This window comes from Dipodomys merriami, unplaced genomic scaffold (genome assembly GCF_024711535.1).
Source record: "Dipodomys merriami isolate MVZ:Mamm:240054 unplaced genomic scaffold, mDipMer1.0.p SCAF_808, whole genome shotgun sequence".
Taxonomy (NCBI): Eukaryota; Metazoa; Chordata; class Mammalia; order Rodentia; family Heteromyidae; genus Dipodomys; species Dipodomys merriami.
In genome coordinates this window covers 242,992-268,273 of record NW_027206411.1, presented here as the reverse complement: position 1 = coordinate 268,273, position 25,282 = coordinate 242,992, and the positions used below count along the sequence as shown (strand labels likewise).

Genomic DNA, 25,282 nt, shown 5'->3' with positions numbered 1-25,282 from the left:
AGAAACATTGAAGTTATACCTTGCATTCTCTCTGACCACAAGGGAATAAAATTAGAACTCAACACCAAAAGCCACCAAAGAATATCCGGCATCACATGAAGGCTGAACAACACACTGCTGATTCATGAGTGGGTCATGGAAGAGATTAGAAAAGAAATTAACATATTCATGCTATTCAACAAAAATGAACACACAAATTACCAACTCCTCTGGGACACAACAAAGGCACTACTCAGAGGCAAGTTTATAGCTCTGAGCTCCTACATCAACAAATTGGAGAGATCTGAAACTAACAATTTAATGACACATCTAAACCTCCTTGAAAAATAGCAGCAAGATAAACCCCAATCTAGTAGACGGAAAGAAATAATCAAAATTAAATCAGAATTAAATGAAGTACAATCCAAAGAAACTGTAGAAAGAATCAACAAAACAAAGAGGTGGTTCTTCGAAAAACTTAACAAAATTGACAGACACTTAGCAAATCCTCTCAGAAAAAAGAAGAGAACACATCCAAATTATTAAACTCAGAGAAGAGAATGGAAACATCACCACGGAAACAACCAAGATTCAGAACATTATAAGGGAATACATCTCAAAACTTTATGCTAATATGTTTGAGAACTTGAGAGAAATGGACCTTTTCCTAGCAAATATTGACATGCAAAAACTAAACCAAGATGAGTTAAACTATCTTAAGAGGCCCATATCAAGCACTGAAATGGAAACAGCAATAAGAGCCCTGCCAGCTAAGAAAAGTCCAGGACCAGATTGTTTTACAGCGGAATTTTACAAGGCCTTCAAAGCAGAGCTCACAACAATACTCCTCCAACTCTTCAATGAAATTGAAAGAGAAAGCTCACTACCGAACACATTCTATGAAGCCATCATAACCCTCATCCCAAAACCAGGCAGGGACTCATCAAAGAAAGAGAACTATAGACCCATTTATTTGATGAATATTGATGCAAAACTTCTCAGCAAAATTTTCGCCAATCGAATTCAACAATTCACCCAAAAAATCATACATCACGATCAAACAGGATTCATTTCAGGGATGCAAAGCAGGTTCAATATACACAAATCAATTAGTATTATTCATCACATCAACAGGAGCAAGAATAAGAACCACATGGTTATCTCAATAGATACAGAAAAAGCATTCGACAAGATCCAACACCCCTTCATGATGAAGGTTTTGGAAAAATTAGGAATCTCATGGAACATTCCTCAATACAATAAAGGCTGTATATGACAAACCTACAGCCAGCATTATACTCAATGGTGAAAAAATAAAGCCATTTCCTCTTGACTCACGAACAAGACAAGGATGCCCACTCTATCAACTCCTCTTCAATCTAGTATTAGAATGTCTAGCTACAGCAATTAGACAAGATGCAGACATAAGGGGATCCAAATAGGGAAAGAAGAAATAAAACTCTCCCTCTTTGCAGATGACATGATCTTGTATTTAAAGAATCCCATAGACTCCACTCCCAAATTACTCAAGCTGATTCAAAACTTTGGCAAAGTAGCAGGTTATAAAATTAACCCCCCAAAATCGATGGCCTTTCTGTATGCCAACAAGGAGAAAAGTGTGGCTGAAATTAGGAAAGCAACTCCATTTGTAATAGCCCCACAAAAAATAAAATAACTAGGAATTAACTTAACTAAAGAAGTGAAGGACTTCTATGATGAAAACTTTAAAATCTTAAAAAAGGAAATCAACACAGAACTAAAAAAATGGCAAAACTGTCCATGCTCCTGGATTGGAAAGATTTACACCATGAAAATGGCAATACTTCCCAAGGCTATATACAAATTCAACGCAATACCTATCAAAATTCCAACCTCATTCTTCAAGGAAATAGAAGAGGCAATCCAAAAATTCATATGGAACAATAAAAGACGCCGAATAGCAAAAACGCTCCTCAACGGAAAGAACACTGCTGGAGGAATATCAATACCAAATATCAAACTCTACTATGAAGCCATAGTAATCAAAACAGCTTGGTATTGGTATAAGAACAGACCTCAGGACCAATGGAATAGAATTGAAAACCCAAAAATGAACCTACAGACCTATAGCCATCTAATCTTCGATAAGGGAGCTAAAACAATATAATGGAAGAAAGACATCCTCTTCAGTAAATGGTGCTGGCAAAATTGGTTAACTACATGGAGAAAACTTAAGCTAGATCCTTATATATCACCCTGCACCAGAATCAACTCCAAATGGATCAAAGACCTTGAAGTCAAAGCAGACACTCTGAAAACATTACAGGATGGAATAGGAGAAACCCTAGGTCTCCTTGTCTCAGGCCGAAATTTTCTGAATAGAGACCCGGAAGCACAACAAATCAAAGAAAGGTTGGACAAATGGGATTGCATAAAGTTGCAGAGCTTTTGCCGGGCAAAAGACATAGCTAGCAAGATCAGTAGAAAACCCACGGATTGGGAGAAGATCTTTACTAGCCATACAATGGACAAGGGTCTCATATCTAAAATATACTTGGAACTCAAAAAATTAAATCCCCCAGAAACAAATCCTCAAAGAAACAACTGCCCAATAAGTAAGTGGGCGAAAGACTTAAAGAGAAACTTCTCTGAAGAAGAAAGAAGGATGGCCAATAGACACATGAAGAAATGTTCAACATCCCTAGCCATAAAAGTAATGCAAATCAAAACAACATTGAGATATCACCTCACCCCAATTAGAAAGGCAAAAATCAAGAACTCTAACAACAACAGATGCTGGAGGGGATGTGGACAGAAAGGAACCTTACTTCATTGTTGGTGGGAATGTAAACTTGTTCAACCACTTTTGAAAGCAGTATGGAGGTTCCTCAAAAGACTTCACGTAGATCTCCCCTATGACCCAGCAATCCCACTTTTGGGCATTTACCCAAATGTTTACAAACAAGACCACACTAAAGCTACCAGCACAACAATGTTTATTGCAGTATTATTTACCATAGCTAAGATATCGAACCAACCCAGATGTCCCTCAGCAGATGAATGGATCAACAAAATGTGGTAGATATACACAATGGAATTCTATGCCTCCATCAGAAAGAATGACATTGCCCCATTTATTAGGAAATGGAAAAACTTGGAAAAAATTATATTAAGTGTAATAAACCAGGCCCAAAGAAACATAGGTCCCATGGTTTCCCTTATTTGCAATATCTAGTATATGTATGAATCAAGCGGAAAAGTTCAGATAATGTGATCTTAGGAAAATGAACCATTAGATATGTATTTTAATGTTTTTTTTCTTTCATGCATGTGTTTCTAATGCATTTATAAGATTATCTCTTTGTTGCTTTGTATGTCCCTCCCCCACAATATAACCCCTGCTTTCACTATATTTGATTTCAGTATAACTTGTGGAGGAGTTGCGGAAAAACCAGTTGTTTAAGGATACAGATGGACCTGTTGCAACAATGAGAAGTACAAGTTGTCATGTCCAAAACGAGCTTTACAATGTCGGTGCGGGGGGGGGGATGACGGGGGGGGAAGGAGAAGGATTGGTATTGGGGGGGAGGGGGGAGGCTGGGAAGGGATGTGAAGGGTAAACCAAAGGAGGAAGGTGCAATACTTGGTAAGAAATGTAAGCATTATCCTGCCCATGTAATTGTAACCCCTCTGTACAGTATGTTCACAAATAAAATAAAATGAAATTAAAAAAAAAACAAGAATAACACAAAAGGAAGAGGAAGGATATATCTGAGTAATGATCATCTCTCTGTTTTCCCTCTTCCCTTGGCCTCTCAAATAATAAAGTCAAAGGAGACTTAACCTGAATTGGTGGGGGAAATGGGAGGAAAAAGTTCAGTCTAGCTTAATGTGAAAATTTTATAATAATTGGGGTATTGTTGCAAATACTGAAATAAAATGTTTGTAATTAGTAATAAAAAGTACCTCTAAATATATTGAAAATTTAGACTAAAAGGTTCATTCCATAGTGGAATGTACATAATTAAACTGACTAATGTTTCTATCATCAGAAATTGAAGACTGCTCCTAAACTTACAATACTAGATAAATTACCCTCGATATTCACTTAAAGTGTTTGAATATGATGCAGAAAACATTACTCATGTAACTGTAACCCCTATGTACAATAAAAAATGGATACATTTAAAAAATAGTTTGCTGAAGTGATAAGTAGTAGAAATTCATGATGTATAGCATAATGCTGAGAGCATGGAAATTATTTTCCTTCCATCGTCTGTGTGTAGAGAAGAAAAAAGCTTTAATTGATGATCCTGAAGGACCAATTCTGAATTTAGGACAGAAGGTCAATAGTAATGGAAACCTATCTCAGCTATTCAGAGATTAGAAAAGTGGAGAAATAGCCTCATTTATGTAGGTCAAACATGGAAGAGAGAATGTTGCAAGCCCAAAGCCAAATGCCAAAATGGCAGAGAAATTTAACAAAATACCATGAAGTTGAAATAAGTCTTAAAAGGGAGAGCTGGACTTAAGGGGAGTAGCGCAGAAGAATGGAGAGGGAAATGGTGGACTAATACACTCATAAAACTCAATGTTCATATGTGAGAATTTAAATAGGAAACTTGAAAGGATAGGTGGGGTTGGGGTAAGAGAAGGACGAAATGTGGAAAGTTTGACAATAATCCAGATGTATTGTACATTGAAATGCACACTTTATTCAACTGAAATGCACATACACTTTATTCAACACTGACATGATGAAGCAAAACTCCTTTGCACAACTTGCTGAAGATGAAAACCATTTTGAAGTTTTATTATTAAGAGACCAGAAGCATAAACCTTTAGAGATAAATAAGAGGATATCATTGACATATTGTTGAGGCTTGTGATCCTTTCAATATACAAAAATTAATGTGTTAAGTCTGCTGCAAATGTATATTTTATTTTGCCAATTTGTTAAAATTGCTTAAATTGCTTAAAATATAGAGTAGCAAGCCGGGCGCTGGTGGCTCACGCCTGTAATCCTAGCTACTCAGGAGGCTGAGATCTGAGGATTGCGGTTCAAAGCCAGACTAGGCAGGAGAGACCGTGAGACTCCTATCTCCAATAAACCACCAGAAAACCGGAAGTGGCGCTGTAGCTCAAGTGGTAGAGCGCTCGCCTTGAGCTGAAGAGCTGAGGGACAGCTCCCAGGCCCAGAGTTCAAGCCCCACGACCGACAAAATATATATATATAGAGAGAGAGAGAGAGAGAGTAGCAAATTCCACTATCCCTACACTTCCAATAAAAAAAATTCTTATAGACTTTTAGGTTTCTCAGTTGTTTCTAAACAACTTAATGTAATGCATTGGGGCCAATTTCATTCTACATTTAAGTTTAAATTTTAAAACCCTAAATTCTTTTAAAATGCTCTCACTTGGACATATGTATGGACAGATAACTGATGTGGGCTGAATCAAAATTATTCAGAAGGTTTTAAATGGATGCTTACCTAATTTTCTCTCTTCTGGATCATAGAATACAGACTGTCCATATTAGGAAAATGGAGGAGAATGGAAAATGAACAGGCCAGATTTGATCATCAACAGGTGAGGACTGTTTATTGATGAACAGCTAGGGGCACAGCCCTTCCAGCAGGTTTGGAGGTTTTGTGAGGGAACTGGGACAGGATCTGGGTTTTTATAGGAGGTCTGAGCAAGGCGGTAGAGGCTAATGAAAAGCCCCAAAGTCAAGGAATGTGGGGGCCTTTCAGTTGGGGCAACAATGGGATGTTTACAGCTGAGGTTAGGTGGATTGTCCTGCCTACACTTCAAAGGAGTTCACATATACCTGGGATTTTGTCTGGAGTCTGTATGGGCCTTTGACAGTAGGGTGGGAGTCAATCCTTCATATTCCATCTTTAGATACATAAAATGATAGGGCCAAGGGAGGAGAGGCAAGTTCTTCATATAGGATCTTTGGATACATAAAAAGAATTGGGCTGAGAGAGCAGTATCATGGAGTTATGAGAACAAAGCATATTCCATCATTTTAAACTCTGGAGTATAAAATGTGGAGGGGCATAGTGATCTTTTCTGGCTACTTCCAGCTGGCATGGGGGTGTCAAGGAGTTACTGGTGCTGCGGTCTTCAGGTCCAGGTCTGTGCTGTGTCCAGGGCCCTGTAAGCAAAGCCTCTGGTTGTCTGCAGTAATAGGATGGCCTTGACTTGGTCCCAAGTCTTTAGTGAAGGCTGTTATCCTGTTAGAGAGATACTTGTAAACGTTGAGATCAAGCAAAAGACTGACAAAGTGGCAGGACTAGTTGATATGAGTCACATAGGAAAATACACCCTGGGAACAAATCAGAAAAGTTCCATTTGGATCATGAGCCCATAACCAGTCAGAAACTAGGACTGGATTGGAGTAGTTAAGGGCCTGGTGAGAGACCTTGATCATTTCCTGTAAATAGCAGGTAACAAAGGCAAGAATGTAAATTCCTGTCTAGTTAGAAGTTAGACAGATATGGATATTAGATGGACAAGCTTCTCACTTGTTTCTATTGACCTACTGGCTCTGGTTAATTTTGAAAGGGCAGGCACAAAGTGGCTGATGTGACATCATTTTCTCTTATTCTTTTCCACCTTTTCCTGGGATCTAGGTTCTTGTGGCTGGGATATGGGCTTTGAACTCAAGGCCTGAGCAATTTCTCTGAGCACTTCTGCTCCTACCCTTTTGAATCACAGGCCACATTTAGCATTTGGCTGGTTAATTTTTTGAGCCAGCTTCCAGCCTGACAATTTGCTGATTAGTTGGAAGATAGAATCTCAGAGGGACTTTTCTGCCTGGCCTGGCTTTGAACTGCAATCTTGGCCAAAAACACTTCATTATTTCCAGTTAAAGCAAAAAGGAGATCCATGAGAACAAGTAGAGCTTAGGTGCATCCCGTCAAGAATTGATCAACAAATACTTGCCAGAACTCTGCAATGACAAAACTCAATAGATGGGATGAGAGTTTGAGCATAGCTTGGCTGCCTGGAAAACCTGATAACCAAAGTGTATAAGAGGCTCTCCTGGCCTATACATGTTTCAATTGCATAACAACATAGCTGGCTTTTTTTCAGGTCAGACTGGGTAAAGTTTACAGAGAGTGTCCCACAAAAGTCTTAGTTTTTGTAAATGTAAAGCAGTCTTTTACCATTAATCAGCTGTGTGTGATGGAGTCAGGCAGGAGTCCAGTGTATTGTGGTGGAGGTGGGATGGTCCAGGCAGGATCTGGGCTAAACTGCATCCCTCAGATGGATGATCAAATCTCCTGTTTAGTTGCTTACAAAATTATACACAGACTGCTTAAGACAAGACTTTAGATGAAAATAGAGAATGACATGCTAGTTTTAATGTTAAATCACAGCCAAAAATTACATACCAACATTACTCATAAGCTGTCTTTTAAGGCATATTCATACCATCTCCTACATACTCGAACTTTCTGAGAACAGAAACAGATAAGTGGAACAAACAATTTAAGTCAATTCTTACCTCCTTACTGGTGTCAAAGTCAATGTTTAAAAAAGCAAGCTTATTGAAACTTCTAGCTTTTTCCAGTAAACAATCTTATTTTTTTCAAGATTAGTTTATAACTATGAGTTATTTTTAGATGTAACTGAATTTTTTAATAGAATGAATTATAATTCTTACTATTATGCAGTATTTCACAAAAATCCACTGTAATGGACTTTCCCCAAGGTCAATTATTACACACTATATCTCACACACTATTATGATTACATTGTATATTGCATATAGTGTGAAGTGAAAGTACTTTGGACCATTTCATAGAAATTCTAGGTGCTATTTTAGCATTATAAATTCACATCTGTGGTTTTAAACTAAGGAAAAAATATTTTAGAGTTAAAATCAAATATGAATATGTAGTGTGTCTCAATTAAACCAAAAATTCTGAGTTCATACAGACAAAATTATTTTCTTTCCATTAAAGAATTTGAAGTAATGCCATTGGAAATAGTGAGGCAAGAAGTGGCAGACTTCAAATCACGTCAAACAACGTCTCTGTTATTCTGCTAACCACTCCACTAAGAAGACCTCCCTGTTCCCAGGTGCCACAAAACTTCAAGCTTCTCTCTTAGAATTCAATTGGGAAAAATCCTAAATCACTGATTCTTTTTGCATTTTCTGTTATAGGAAACAAAATATAGACACAAAACAATTGAAATAAAATGCACATATATGTTGAAGTCATCACAGCTGGAAAAACAACAAACAAATTGAAACTTGCCCAGAAACAAAAATATGTTGTGCCCAGTTTATTTTTTAAACTACAAAACATTCAAGTACATGTTAATTTGAGTAGAGCTATAAGGATAACTGTCTCTCAAAAATAAGGTTCTGTTAATTTGTAATTAAATTCATCTGTATGAACCTAATATAGCAAATCCATTGAATGGATCAAATTGTTTAAAATGAATGTAACTGTATATTAAGTAAGATCTGCACATATTTAAATTAAAAATATTACAGTATCAAATCAAAAAGATCATGAAATACTTAAAAATTCAGAAATGCATTTAGTAAGTCCAAAATATTCATAATGAGAACTAAATACTACGGATTTAACAACAACAAAATATGGAAAGAATAGAATCTGAGAAGTGCACATGAGTGTACATAATTTAAAAGTACTCTAAATTACACTGCTTATAGAAGACTGAATGTGGGTTATCTAAAGGAAAACATCAGCACTTTATATAAATGAATTTAAAAATCTCATGAAAAAAGAGAATAGAAGAAGTTTTTGGAAAATATTATTTAAATAAAGGGTGGTCAAAATCTAGTACTGACAAAACTGCATACCTATTTATTTAGATCCAAAAAAGACCCAAGCTACTCAAGGTGATTTGAAATTTTGGCAAAGTAGTAGAATACAACTGTATTATGGATGCTGACTCTGGCATGGAATTCATTTCCTCGGATCTGACAAATGAATAAATCAAAGAACATAAATTCTCCAACTAAATATCAAGATCTAACTAAACATATAACCATAAAAGTCATCATACAAGCCATATTGCAACTGGGATAAAAGAAAAATAAGTCATACTGATTCCGTATTTATTGTAAATGTTTATTTTTTCATAAATTAATTCCTTTATCTTGCATTTTAAAAACAATGTGTTAAATGATGTATATATTGATAACTAATTTTGGATGCCTCCTTAAATTTTGTTCTGAGTATAATATCTCATTTCAATTCCTAACCCATGAAATGATGTAGTTTATAAAACATGAGAATAACCACTGTTTATAATACACAAAATCTCATAAGCATGATTTCAGGAAGCATAGGTTAACATTTGGATATCGTGGTCTCATGGCTTATGAGGCCTATCTGCATGAGTATAGTTGTACCTAGATTCCTCAGCCTAAATTTAGCCACTGTTAATAAATGTTTATATCTTTATCTGTCACCCATCAGAGCTTAAACCTGTGTATAAATTCCAAGGGAAATCATAAGGTAAAAAATTAGCTTTTCTGGATATAAAGTAAATAAAAATGCAGCATAGAGTAACTCGTTGGTCTAAAGTCAACCTATTTCTATAAAACATGTTAAGCATTTTCTTACATGAAAGGACTTCACACTGACATGTATAATTACAAGAAGAGAAACGATCAATATTCACAGTGGCACAAAAATCCCATAGATGTCTACAAGACTGCACCTGTCTCTAAACACTGCATGTGATGTGAGCGGTTTGCAACCCAAGTGACTGTAGAAGATATTGGTCCCTAAACAAAACTGACAATTGCATAAACCCAGTCCTCTATGACAGATTTAGCAAGACCTATCTTGGAGATTCTTGTTAAGGGCATGATGAAAATTTTATAGATTGGTTGTGATTACACATGTCACTCAGCCATTAACTATATTTAACATAGTTCCTTTTGCTCTAACTTATATTTTCTTGGCTCAGAAAACTCTCTTGTTTGTAAAAACTTGGCCGTTCAAAACATAGACATGGGTTTTTAATCCTTTGGAATTACTGTGCATAGTGTTCTATGAGATGAGCTTCTCTTTACCATATCATAGGAATAAACTTACTCTGATTCAAACTTGGACAGCAGCTAGCTCGTTCTCTCTCCTAGAAAACCATTTCTATAGACTTCCTTACATGTAAACAGTCCCTAATTTATTTGGAAAAGTATGTCAGTGAGTCAAACCTAACTCAAACAAGTGAGGTGAATTCCGCTCTTATGCTTCCTTTATATTAAAAATTGTAAGAATTGTTCAGCAGTGGGCATACTTTCTAATGTGAAGTGTGACTCCTATTTTCCATAATGTGAATCAAGCAGTTGAATCAGTTTAATATGTGAAAGAGACTTTCAAATAGTCTTGGACCTTGAAAATTGTCCTGGGTATGAATTTTTGGAGAAATATCCCTTTTCAAGGACAAAGGATTCATTTTTTAATATTATGCTGATACTGGGCTTTGAACTCCTGGCCTTGAGTTCTATCTGGGCTTTAATTCTCAATGTTTGCTCTATACCACCTGGGCCATGACTTCACTTCTTCCTTTACCACAAGTTGAGAAAAGAATCTCTTCGGTTTGTCTACTTGGAAGAGCTTTGAATTGCAATTGTCAAATTTGAACCTACCCAGTATCTAAATGTAAGCCATTGGTTTTCTGCTAGAACTAACTTTTTTTTCAGGTAAGGGGTAGGTTTATTCAGTAGACCTGCTGGGACCTGGCAAGATTGGAACTCCACGTGGCTGGGAAAGACCTGGGAATGAAAGAGAGCTGGGAAAGAGAGGAAAGAGAGAGGAAATAGCTAGAAAAGAGCAGAGAGAGCAGAGAAAGCTAGGAAAGAGCAGTGAGAGAGCTAGGTAGCAGAGAGAGCTAAAATAGAGCAGTGAGAGGGAGCAGAGAGAGAGCAGAGAGACCTAGAAAAGAACAGAGAGAGAGCTAGGGAGCAGAGAGAGCTAGAATAGAACAGAGAGATCTAGAAGTCACTTCTTAAGAATAAATAATCACAAAAAGAGGAGAAAGAAATATTTGTTCAATTATTTATATGTCGTGTGATAAACCAAATCACTTGCTAATGGAAAAGAAAAAAAAGAAGATAGAGATGAATATGGAGGAGAGAGACACAAAGAAATAATTAGGGAAGGCTGGGTAAATGAGGTGAGGGGAGTGGAAGGGAGGATACGAGAGGAGGAGGTAGCTGAGTGGAATTGTCTACTTCTCACTAAGGTATTGTTGGAAAATCAGTACCTTTGCATTTATGTAGACAAAGCTTTCTATATTTGGTAGTAGTAAGCTGAGATATAAAATAACGATTTACAGGTAACAACTTGTTAGTGTGCTTCCTCCTGCTGCAAGTTAGCCACAGTTATTTTACTGTTACAGAGAAGGCAAGAATAAGCGGTTTAAGTGATTCTGAGAAACACTAATTGACATGCCAGGAATGCTTCCTTGTATGGTGAAGTCAAGCATCACTCTGCTCCAGTCTTCCTCTGAGCAAGAATAGAAGAAATAGAAAAGGAAGCGGATACACGGGTAATGATCATCTCTCTGTTTATCCTCTTCCCTTGGCTTCTGAAACAATAAAGCCAAAGGAGACAATCTGAACTAGTGGGGAAAATGGGGGAAAAGTTCAGTCTAACTTATTGTGAAACTTTTAAAATAGTTGGAGCAGCATTTCAAATACTGAAATAAAACTTTTTAAATTATTAATAAAAAATAACTCGAAATTTATTAAAAATTTAGACTACAGGGCTCAATAAATAGTGTTATCTGCATAATTAAAACTGACTCCTGCTTCTATCATCAGACATTGAAGATCATCCAATACTACGTAAATTACCCTTGATATTCACTTAAACTGTGTGAATATAATGCAGAAAATATTACTTTAAAGTTAGACTGCTAAAGTAATAAGTGATGGAAATTCATGATGGTACCATAATGCTAAGAGCATGGAAATTATTTCCCTTCCATCTTAAGAGTGTAGAGAAAAAAAGAGCACTATTGGACGGCCCTGAAGGTCAAATGCTAACTTTAGGAGAGAAGGTGAATAGTAAAGGAGACTTATCTTGGCCTTTCAGACATAAGAAATGTAGAGAAATATACACATTTTGTAGGTCTAACATGGAACAGTGGATGTGGCAAGCCCATAGCCAAATGCCAAAGGTAGAGATATTTAACAAAATACCATGAAGTTCAAACAAGTCTTAAAAGGGGATCTGGGCTTGAAGGGAGTAGGGCAGAATAATGGAGAGGGAAATGGTGGACTAATATAGTCAATGTACACATAGCACTCAATATACATATGTGAGACTATAAGTAGGGATAGGGATAGGTGGGGTTGGGGAAAGGGAAGGAAGAAAAATGGAAAGTTTGACAATGACCCAGATGCACTATACATTGAAATGCACATACACTTTATACAACACTGACATGATGAAGCGAAACCCCTTTGCACAACTAGGTAAAAATAATTTTTTTGAAGTTTTATTATTAAGAGAACAGAAGCATAAACCTTTAAAGATAAATAAGAGGATAGCATTAACATATTGTTGAGGCTTGTATTCCTTTCAATATACAAATTTTAACGTGTCAAGTCTTCTGCAAATGTAAATTTTATTTTGCCAATTCTTTTTGCAAATTGCTTAAACTGTAGAGTACCAAATTCCAACATCCCTTCATTCCATTAAAAAATTCGTATAGACCTTTAGGTTTTTCAGTTGTTGCTAAATATCGTAATGTAATGCATTGGAACTAATTTCATTCCATATCTAAATTTAAATTTTAAATGACTAAATTCTTTTAAAATCATCTCACTCAGGCACAAGTATAGATAAATAACTGATGTGGGCAGAATCAGAATTATTCAGAAGGTTGTAAATTGATACTTAGTTTTCCCTCTGCTGGATCATAGAATACAGACTGTCCAAAATGGAAAAAGTTAGCCTTCCACGTTTTCGGCATATAAACACTCCATCAACATTTCGTTATTAGAGGATTATTCAAGATGAGCTACATGTTGATTAATAATGACTGATCATGTCAGAAAGTTGAGGGAAAACCATCTACACTTCACTGAGGTTCTGATTTGTGCTTCAATAAGTGTTCTGAAAACTCTCCTTCAGAGAACTAGCAGCTGTATTTCTAAAAAGTCCCTGGGTTTGAATACATACCTTAGGGTTCATTTCCCTAACATCACCTTATCTGACCTTTTCTGCTTGACTCAGACATATACTAGATATTGAAAATTGTTTCTAGCACATTTATAAGATTATTTCTGTGTTGCTTTGGATATCCTTCTCCCACAGTATAATCCCTGCTTTTACTGTATTTGATGTCCGCATAATTTGTGGAGGGGAAGGGGAAAAACAAATCATTTAAATAGGGATACAGGTGGACCCATTGCAACAATGAGATGTACAAGTCGTTATGTCGAAAAATGAACTTTACAACTTTGGTAGCCAGGAGGATTTGGTAGGGGGGCGGAGGGAGAGTGGGAAGGGATGGGAAGGGGAAACAAAAGAGGAGGCTACAATGCTTGATAAGAAATGTACTCATTATCTTGCCCATGTAATTGTAACCCCTCTGTACATTATTTTCACTATAATAAAAAAAAGTCCCTGGGTTATTACACTTTCTGATAATGTCTCAATTCAAGTACTTCTACGTGGAGTTCCATACTATTCAATGATGCTGTATTAGCTCCTTGTTATAATTTGCAGACCGGTCTTGGTGATGAAATTTGTGCTTTTCAAATTTGCTGTCCCAATTCCACCCACAAACTGCAGACAAAATTTATTTGAAAAATTTTGTATCTGTTGATAGTGCATATACTATTATTTTTCATTACAAACATAGAATGCAGTAAAAATTATCATAGCAATTATACTGCACTAGCTTGTGGGCAGATTCTAATGTAAATAATTTACTGTGTTCATGTAGAGAATTTGAGTATCCAAAGTTTTAATATACCTCCGGTCCTAAAACCAATACTTTACTGATATTGAGTGACAAATACAACTTCTTTTTTTATTTTAATTTTTATTTTTTGTGAACATACTGTACAGAGGGGTTACAATTACATGGGCAAGATAATGAGTACATTTGTTATCAACCATTGCAGCCTCCTCCTTTGTTTACACTTCACATCTCTTCCCAGCCTCCCCCCGCCCCCTACAACTTCTTATAAGTCCAGAAGTTGTCCTTCTATCTATCTATCTATCTATCTATCTATCTATCTATCTATCTATCTATCTATCTATCTATCTATCTATCTATCTATCTATCTGTCATCTATCTATCTATCTATCTATCTATCAATCTGTCATCAATCTATCTATCTATCTATCTATCTGTTATCTATCTATCTATCTATCTATCTATCTATCTATCTATCTATCTATCTATCTATCTATCTATCTATCTATGTGTGTGTGCGTATATATACATAAAATATAATGTACTGAGGGGTGACAGTTACATAAGTAAAGTAATGGGTACATTTCTTTCTTTTTATTGTGAAAATACTGTACAGAAGAGTTACAATGACATGAGCAAGACAATGAGTACATTTTTTATCAAACATTGTTGCCCCCTCCTTTGTTTCCCTTTCCTATCCCTTCCCATACCCTCCCCCCCACCTGATCCTCCCCCCCCGACCAAAGTTGTAAAGTTCGTTTTTTGACATAAAGACTTTATCTCATTGTTGCAATGGGTCCAACTGTATCCTTATTTAAACGATTTGTTTTTTTTTTTCCATTCCCCTCCACAAATTATACCAACATCAAGTACAATGAAAGCAGGGTTTATACCATGGGGGAAGGACATACAAAGCAAGAAAGAAATCATCTTATAAATATGTTAGAAACAATCCCGTGAAAGAAAAAAACATTTAAATAATTATCTTGGGTTCATTTCCCTAACATCAACTTGTCTGACCTTTTCTGTTTGACTCAGACATATACTTGTTATTGCATACAAGATCACATTACAGCTGCCAGCACAACTATATTTATTGCAGCATTATTTACCATAGCTATGATACAAGCACATTTTTCTTGAGCACTGTTACCCCCTCCTTTGTTTTTCCCTTACCATCTCTTTCTTTCACACCTCCCCAACTCCCCCATTCACTCCCCCCCCCCGCTGACAGAGTGTCTTGTACATCTCATTGTTACAATGGGTCAACCTGTATTCTTTCCTTATATCTTAATTGAAGTAATGTTAGCTTGATTTATGCTGATTCTACTTGTGTAGACACACCTAAAATCACTCACCAATCTAAGAGCACATAAATGAAACATCATTCTTTGTCAGTTCTTATAATTTTTTTCTACATATATATTGACAGGTTACAAATTATTCTCAAACTTTTTTTCTTATTTTCTTGACCAGGAAATCAGCAAGACCTCAGTCAGCATTTCTCACATAGGACTTTTCACGTGGGTTGGTTAAATATATATATAGAATCCAGTCTTCTGAGGACTCACTCTTTTGCTTAGGAATTGATGCTGCCTGTTGGAAACGATCTCAAGGAAGCATGCCATTTAAAGCCCTATAACTTTATTCTTTACCAGGATATTCTCCTGCTGCTTTGGTTGCTGAGAGTGTCTACCAGAGCACGCATTCCATATGACTTATACTTACTGAGATTTCTGAGTGACTTGCTATCACTTGTACTGCATTTTACCAGTCAAATCTCTCTAAAACCACCCGATTTAAGAGATAAGAGGAGTGGTAAAGAAATCTTAGGGACAAATACATCTTCAGCATATATTGTTCCAAGCATTCCGTGTAAGGCATATTCAACAACTTGTGAAACTTGTGTTGGCTGTAACTATGTGTCTTTCTCCATGTGTGCATGTATACATGTGTATATGTATGTTTGTGAATAGTAACATACATATGTACACATATAAGAACATATACACACATATATGCATATGTAAATAAATATACACATATAAATATATGTGCATATATATCAGTTGTTCAGTGTTTTACTCTATAGTTACCAGCACATTGTCATTTTCACAAAGTGTACAAGATAAATTGCTCTGAGGATCTGTGCTGTATGATGTGCATCCGTTGTACTCACTTCCCCCATTCCTTTGTTTTTCATCCCTGTGAACAATGTCTGTCTACTTTCCATAGGATAGCTTTGTTTTCATTACAGGAATTTACTAACTGATAATAAAAGAAGAAGATTGTTTGTAAAAGAAAAAGTACTTTTAGGTTATAGGTTAAAAGTATCTTATTTATCCCAATGATTCCTATGAGATAAAATTTATATAAATAGTAATAAAAGTGAGATCTGGTGTTTTGCCATTTAGAACCGCAAAGAATAATATCACTTCACTTTTATAACTTTTAAAGAATGCAAAAGTAACTGATGGTCACTATCATGCTGCCACAAAACCAGTGGATCCTTAAGGATAATAGTAGACCAGCAGAAATTCTAAGTAGCAGACATGGAGCATGAAAGAGAAAGAGGAAATGAGAGAGTGAAAGAGAGAGAGAAATATCATAATATTTAAAGTGCATAACAGATAAACAAGAGCAGTATGAGAATATTTATATTTGATGTATTATAACCCATCAACATGAAATATAATGTTATTTTGATAAAAATAAAAATGACGCAGAAGAAATTATAAATGGAAAAACAATCTTCACAGAAACAAATTCTTAGATATATTTCATGACTTGGTAAAGGATAAAGAGGCTGAAGTTAGTATAAATTTAGAAGTACGACAATTCACAAACACATAAAAAGATATTCATATATTTCATTATATGACCCAAAGCAGAAAGCAAATATTGTTTAAATTATTTTTTTTAAACACAGTTTCTCAGGTGTGGAGAAGGTGGCTCAGTGTTAGAGGGCTTGGCTTGCATGCATGAGGCCCTGGATTTGATTCCTCAGCACAATATAAGCAGAAAAAGATGGAAGAGGTGCTGTGCCTCAAGTGGTAACGCTAGCCCTGAGCTGAGGGACAGAACCCAGGCCCCATGACCAACAAAATCAACAAAACCAAACAAAACAAAACACAATATCTCACTTTTGTGGCCTCAATTCTGCAATAATGCTGTGTCAGCCTAGGGCTAAGATTTTAGGTGTTTACATTTACCAACACTCCTGATTCAGACTCTATTTGTTCATTTTTAAATAAATATTTTATTCTTAATTTTCCTCTTTGTAAATTCACATGCACATATAAAAAATGGTATGGACATCCCAGTAACCTTCTCCATGATGACCTCCTAATGATGACTTACAAATGTTGTATTATATTACAACAAGTAAAAAATTTCTACAAATAAGGAAAGCAATAATTAAATATTAATGATTAAAAAAATAAAAAACAAACCAATTTCAGTCTTTGAAGTGTACGGCATATTAGATTTTACTATTTTCTCATATTCCTGTAAATTTAACTCTGGCTAAGTTTATTGTTGGGAGCCGAGAGTAAAGCTCCAAGGTCATCTTGACCCTTGTGCTCACTTGAAGGCACGTACAAGGAACTGGCTTTCATGAAAAGCACCGGGTGCCCAGGTTTGCTTTGCTATGTCTGTAGAGTTAGTTTTACTTTCTATCAGTTGACCTTGTCTTGTTTCAATCTGCACCTTGTTTTTATTAAAATTTTCCTTCCTTTTCTGCACTATGGTGACCTTAGGTTACCTCTTGAATTCTAATAGTATATAATAAGGAGAGTTAAAAATAAACGGTACTCTAGTCTTGAGCTGCAGACCTCCCGACCCCATCCTTTGCCTTATGTCTTTATGTTTCCGTCCTGGCCCCCTAATTCTGGATTCCCTTTCGTTGCCTGCAGGCTCTGGCAGTTTATGATGTTCAAAAAGAGTTTTATAGAATATGAGTAGTCTTTAAATTTAGCCACTAAGATTACCATTTATGGCTCATCTCATCATTTGTTTATGGCTTACATCATCATTTGTTTCTCGATAACAAATAAAGTTAGGAATCCCTAAAGTTATAAAAGAAACTGTGTAGTTAAAGTCTTAACTCTTCACTCTGCTTCTTTACACAGAGACTTTGCAACTTCTCATTAATAAAGTTTCTATAAACTCTGAAATGTACATACTTAGTAGTATATGTCTGCTACCATAAATCTTAAATACTTTATAGAAAAGTTTATACTTGCCAAACAGTCCTAATTTTGGCATATATAAGCAAATTCCCAAAATTAAACATAGGTAAAACATTAAAACTTTTAACAAACCATAACACTTGCTGCAGTGTTCATTATGACAGGTGCCTTGAATAGAATAATTGAATTCCTCCTCCTACAAATCTCTTGAACAACAAATATCTTGAATTATTTTGTTTTTGACATATCAATCTAGACTTTATACTTAAATGTGTGTTTATGTAAGAAATATTTGGTTCTAAAATTTCATGACAATTGTTTTGAACTTATTTTTTGTTGAATTTTCTAGTTTAATAAAATTAATAACACTTTTTATATAAAAATGGTCTGTACTCAATTCAGCATCACAAACACTAACATTGGAATGATACTGAGAAGATTATCATGGCCCCTGCACAGGGATAACCTGTAAATTCCTGGATCATTCCATATGTTTACAACAACAGATGCTGGAGGGCATATGCCCACCCTGGAATCGTACGGCATTGTTGGTGGGAGTGTAAACTGTTCAACCACTTTGGAAAGCAGTCTGGAGGTTCCTCAAAAGACTCCACATAAAGATCCCATATGACCCAGCAATCTTATTTATGGGGATTTACCCAAATGATCACAAACAAGAACATACTAATACTACCAGCACAACTATATTTATTGCCGCATTATATACCATAGCTAAGATATGGAACCAACCCAGATGCCCCTCAGTAGATGAATGGATGAAGAAAATGTGGTAAATATACACAATGGAATTCTATGCCTCCATCAGAAAGAATGACATCGCCCCATTTCTTAGGAAATGGAAAGGCTTGGAAAAAATTATATTAAGTGAAGTAAGCCAAGCCCAAAGAAACATAGGTCCCATGGTTTCCCTTATTTTCAATAACGAATATAACTAGGATAAGCAGAATAGGTCAAAAGCTATGTGCATACGACCAGATATGATGATGTTAAGGGAAATGAACACCAAGATAAGGACACGAGTTTTGTTTGTTTGTTTGTTTCTTGCTATTGTTTCTAACGTACTTATAATGTGCTATGTCATTTTTCGGTTTCTTTATATGTTCCTCCTCCACGCTATAACCCCTGTTTTCATTGTATTTGAAGTTGGTTCCCCTACATCTTGTATGTACGCTTCTCTAATTTGGGGATGGGAAGGGGAAAAATGCTCAAATAAGGATACTGTTTGACCCATTGTAACAATGAGATGCACAAGAGACTATGTTGAAAAATGAACTTTAAAATTTAGGTGGGGAGAAAGGGGGAGGGGAGCATAATTCTGGATGTGGGAGGGAAGGGATGGTAGGGGATATATAAAGGAGGACATAACAATGCTTATTAGGAAATGTACTAATTACCTTGCTCATGTAAATATAACCCCAATATTCAATATGAATATTGAATTGAGAGAGTAAAAGAATGGAGCAAATATGAATAAATGTGTATGTGCGTGTGACCTCATTTGTGCACCCACACACATATGCATGTGTGTTGTCATGCTCAGAGTTTGAAATCAGGGTTTCCAGGTCTTGCTAGGCCTTTCATCTCTAGATTGTTGAGCTACAATATGAGCTACAACTCCATTGCTGGCTCTTTGCTAGTTCATTAAAAAATTTGAAAAATAATTTCATGATTTTTTTGCCCTGAATGGCTTTTAACTGTTATCCACAGATCTCAGGCTCCTGAGTAAATATCCCGAGTAGATAGGATTACAGGTGTGCCCAACTAATACAAGGCTTTCAGAATAATCTCCTACTTTGAAAGCCTTTAGGAGTGGTTAAGTGTGAATGTATTTGGTTTTTGGATTCTTAAAAGACAGTAAGGGATGATATTTAAAAGTTTCAGTACTTTTTAAAAAGGATAATGGAACTGTGGGACAGAAGAAATTTACCTCTATTTGGACCTCAATTTATCGGCTCAGCTCTGTGCATGGTAACCTAATGTCACCAACACAGTCTGTGTTGAATACAAAATGTGACAGAAAACAATCACCATGGGCAATATTTGGTATGTTATTATTTCTTGGACAATATGACTATTGAATTGAGAGAGTAAGAAAATATAAAGATTTTACCTACCTTTTTTGTATTGCTGAAAGACCTTTGGAAATTTTGACTCATTTCCTTCCTCACCGTGTGTCTTTGGGCCATGCACTTACTGTCTTTAATTACAATTTTTCCCAACACTAAAATGATAATAACGTTAGTTTTATAACAAATGTTATCTTTAGAATTAAGAGACATAAAATTCATGAAATATTTAAAATAAACTTCTATGAATGAGCTTTGAGTTGAGCCAAGGGTTTTTAAAATCCTAAATAGAATACAATAAGTATTAGAGAAACCATTACATGCAGTGAGCAACCAGAAGTAATGTTATCTATTGACCATGCTCTGCTTCCAAGGAAGCCAGGTGGATAACTTCTCATGCTGTAAATCAAACTGGTTATCTCATGTTTTCGTAGTGTAATACTATCACGGAGAGAATCATCAAGGAATGTTGTAGACTGAGCTGAAGACCATATGAAGATGTGCAAACCTGATAAAACATAAAAATATCTGAACAGTATATTGTGTTTTACATCATTTAAGTTACATCACAAAGATAAAGAAGACCTAGAAGAATGAATTGTCTTTTTGATATTCTAACATATGTCCTTAGAAAGATGAACTCTTTCCTCATTTTTGTAGAGGCATCATAAGATGAGAGGAACTGTATTTTTTGTTTGCTTCTTTCCATTTATTCTTCATTTTGAAATCTGAACCACATGACACAGAAAGAAACCAAGGGAAATTATTCACACAGGTTTAGAAAGAACCATCAACGTAAAATAAATAAAACACATATAGCCTTGTAAAAGGTCTAACTAAATTGATTCTCAAGCATAAACAGAAAATAATTTAAGCAGTATAACGTTATTGAAATTGAAAAATGTTAGCAATTTATTTTTTCTTTCTACTACCTTGAAATAATTATTGATTTTGTATAGATAGATTAAAGATGAGATTAACAAGAAACTTGATAACTAATGGACAAAAGTTCTGAATAGACATGTTTTCCAAAAAGCCCTGAATATCGCCAGTCGATTTACAAAGTTGCGTTTAATAAAACAGGTTGGACCTGTTGCAACAATGAGAAGTACAAGTTGTCATGTCCAAAACGAGCTTTACAACGTCGGTGCGGGGGGGGGGGAGAGGGGGGAAGGAGAAGGATTGGGATTGGGAGGGAGGGGGGAGGCTGGGAAGGGATGTGAAGGGTAAACAAAGGAGGAGGCTGCAATGCTTGGTAAGAAATGTACGCATTATCCTGCCCATGTAATTGTAACTTCTCTGTACAGTATGTTCACAAATAAAATAAAATTAAATAAAAAAACTTCTATGCTGGCTTAATGCTTTGTGAACAGAAGTCATTAGAGAAATGTAATTCAAAATTACTATGATACTACTTCATAACTATTATAACTCTTATCAAAAAAACAAAGGAACCAGATGTGGTGGTAAAGGCTTGTAATTCCAAGCGTTTAGGGGTTTGGAGTAAAAGGATTTGAGTCTAAGGCCAGTCTTAGGTACTGCACACGGTAAAAACCTTCCCTTTAAAAAAACTCAAAATATAATAATATTGTCTGGTGAGAGTGTGGAGAAAAGGAAATTTTCTACACTCGTTGTCAAAATACAGGTTAGTATTCTCCTTGTAGAAAGTAGTATGCCGTTTTCTAAGGAAAAGTTGAAATATCATCTGAACCACCAATCATGCAATTATTTCTCTCTGGATAACTCATAAACATATCTGTAGTTCATTGTTATTCACATTATTCACAACAACAGCTAAAATATAAATCGAAGTTCAGTGTTCAACTACAGATTAATAAAGCAACTGTGTGCATGCACAAATATATTTTTCTGTTTCATCCTTAAAATAGCAAGAGACTTCTCCCATTAGCCACAACTTAGAATGCCTCAAAGATGTATTCTATATGAGGAAAAATGTTGTCTTTTGATTTTTGTACACACACACACACACAGACACAGACACAGACACACACACACACACACACACACACACACACACACACACACACACACACACACACCAACCTCTAACATTAAGAGAGAATTTTTTTTAAAGTAAAGCAAAGTGGAATTTCTGGGGTATTTAGATCACAATGTAGAAGATAGTAGATATACAGAATGATGAGGAATAGAGTTGTAAGGTACGACATGAGGATACAGGGGACAACACTGATTTTACATAGGAATGAAGCTAAGTAAGTAGGAGTTGTTCTTCCTAGTAGGGTTTGCTCTTTTAGATATTCTTCCTTCAGTAATGCATAAGAAGAACATTTTTAAAAAAAATATATCTGCCTATTTGCAGAAATAATAACAAACAATATAGCAATAATGTTGGATGCTCAACATAGAATAAAATGTCAAATTAAAATACATGAGACTATCCTTGATGTTAACTAATTATTACAAATAAGGAAAACCATGGGACCTATGTTTCTTTAAGTCTGGCTTATTTCACTTAATATGATTTTTCCCAAGAATTTCCATTTCTTTGCAAATGAGGTGGTATCTTTCTTTCTGAAGGAAGTGTAGTATTCCATGTGTGTGTGTGTGCATCTCATTTTCTTGATCCATTTAACTACTGAGGGGAATCTGGGTTGATTCCATATCTTACCTATGGTAACTAATACTGTGATAAACATAATTGTTCTGGTAGCTTTAGTGTGGCCTTGCTTGTGGTCACCTGGTTAAATGCCCACAAGTGGGATTACTAGGTAATAGGCGAACATTATTGTGTATATCAAGGATAAGTTTAGTGGATGAGCAGAATAGCTCTATAGCTATGTACATTTGACCATATAACGTGATTCTATGTGAAATGAACTCCAACACATGTTCTTCGTTGTTGTTGTTCTTAATGTACTATGTGATTCTTTTTCATCCTTTTGTGTTTTCCCCAACTATTGTTTATCACCTGTAGTCACTGTATTTGATTTTAATACCCTAGGTATTGTAAATATGTTGATCTGAACTAAGGAAGGGAATGGGAAAAAATGGTGAGACAAAGGACAAAGGAGGAACCTATGCAACAGTGATATACACAAGACAACATGTTGGAAATAATCTTGGAGGGGCCGTTTGGAGGGAAGAGGGAGAAAAATGGGTGAAGGGGTAAAAAGTTATAAAAGAAATGAACCCATTACCTTACTTATGTAACTATAACCCCTTTGTACATTAAATTGACACTAAAATTTCAATAAAAATAGAATAAAATACATGAGAGAAGCAATATAGGATATGGAACTGGGGAAAATACTGTACTATACAAAGATTAGAACAGCTGTGGAGAGCAGTAATTTTACTTTAACATAGCAAGTAATAAACTAGCATACAGATTTTCAGTCTCATGTCAGTCATTAGAAAGGGAAAACAACATGCACAATCAGCAAACCAATAGAGATAAAATAGAAAACTAATCAATTAAGAGACAACTTGGACCAAAAATAACAAATGACACAATTAGGAAACAAATAACAAGCTGGTAAGTTTAAAAATATTACCCATAATTCTATTAAATGTTGTTTATATCACAATTTGTTAGAACTATGGTTAAAATCACAGTTTAGTACTATATCATTTTAATAATAGATTACTTATTATTGATTTCTTAATGTTAATACTTAATATATAATTTTACTTTTAGCAGCTATAGAAAAGGAGTAAGTGAAACTAATTTTGATAATATATTTCATGCATAGTGAAATTGACAAACATTAGAATATAAGCAAATAATGTATCATTACTGCTTTAATTCTGGGAATTATTGTAATAATTCAAATTGCATTCTACACTTAGCACTCATCTTAACATCAAATAATAAATTATTGCACAGGACTCGGTATTAGGTGGAAAGGTTCAGCACTGTGGGAAAATTTACACTACACAGTACATGAGGGTATGATTCCTCTCATCTAGTTTAAATTATGGAAATTTGATTTCTACATGCATGTTAAATTCCTATGTAGGTGACATCTATAAAATTACATATAATTATGTACACGAGGAGTATTTCAGATGACACATAAAAGTCATATTAATTAATTAAATTATTCTGTACCAAATAAATATTTATAAAGAGACTGAATTTCTGAGTAGATGGTGTATGTGTGCCAGATTACACATATTGAGGCTTATTTTATATTTCTAACATTGTTTCTACAATTGAATTTAATTTTCCATAATAGGTTAAATATATTATATTGGATATATGAAAGTAAACTGAATGTTTATTCCATTAAACCTTTGCCACTTTTCTAATTCCAATATAAATTATCCATGTGTTGGAAGTAATGAAAATAACAATGGATATAAGCAAGATAAATCATTCTGTAGTAGACAAGTATTTTCACCTTTATTTTGATAGTTGGTCCTCTTTTACACAACAGAATATTCTTGGGGAAATGTGCTCCAGGCTGACCACAACTGTAGAATATTATGGTTTTATCTATCATAAGATAAGGAAGGAAGTGGAACCTTCCTTCCAAAAGTCTGCTCCAAGGTATGTGATCAGTTTTATGGTGGTGACTTGGAAATGAACATTTTTCACAGTTAACCCTGAAAAGCCAATTTGATAGACCATTTCTGTAAGTGGTTATAGAGAATTATTTATGGCTTTGCAAGGATGCCAGATTGCCTCATTTTGAGAAAATTAAAACAGGAATTTAGTCAGCTGTTCTTTGTATCTTTAGGAGAAAAACCCATTGAATCTAGGTCAAGGGATCACTGTGGCCCAACGAAGCTACTACTTTGAATAGTAATCCTAGACCTCTAAAACAAACAAACAAACAAAACAAACAAAAAAACTCCAGCAAGCACAGCCAGTCAGGCTGCTATCACAGATGAAATGAAGTCAGGCAAGAAATAGAAGCTGAGAGTCATTTAGCTAATAACTAATATATTTTTTATGAGGCAGACTGCAGTGAGACTCCAGAGAGAGGTTCATAAAGACTGATGAGAGAGACTGAAATTGGTCATTAGAAGATTGGAAAGTAGAATTTCTTCTACAACTAATAAATCTTAGAAAGCCTGTGTATGAAAGAACAGGACAGCAGACCAAATTCCAGAAATGCACAATTT

The 25,282-nt window shown here is 35.3% G+C and overlaps 1 non-coding gene across 1 annotated transcript; it reads left to right on the top strand.

The window, feature by feature from the left end:
- The first annotated feature begins 18,472 nt into the window (after positions 1 to 18,472).
- On the top strand, positions 18,473 to 18,579 carry LOC138819656 (U6 spliceosomal RNA). The gene has a single exon (XR_011369562.1). It is a non-coding gene; the product is annotated as a U6 spliceosomal RNA (small nuclear RNA).
- The last annotated feature ends 6,703 nt before the right edge of the window (positions 18,580 to 25,282 follow it).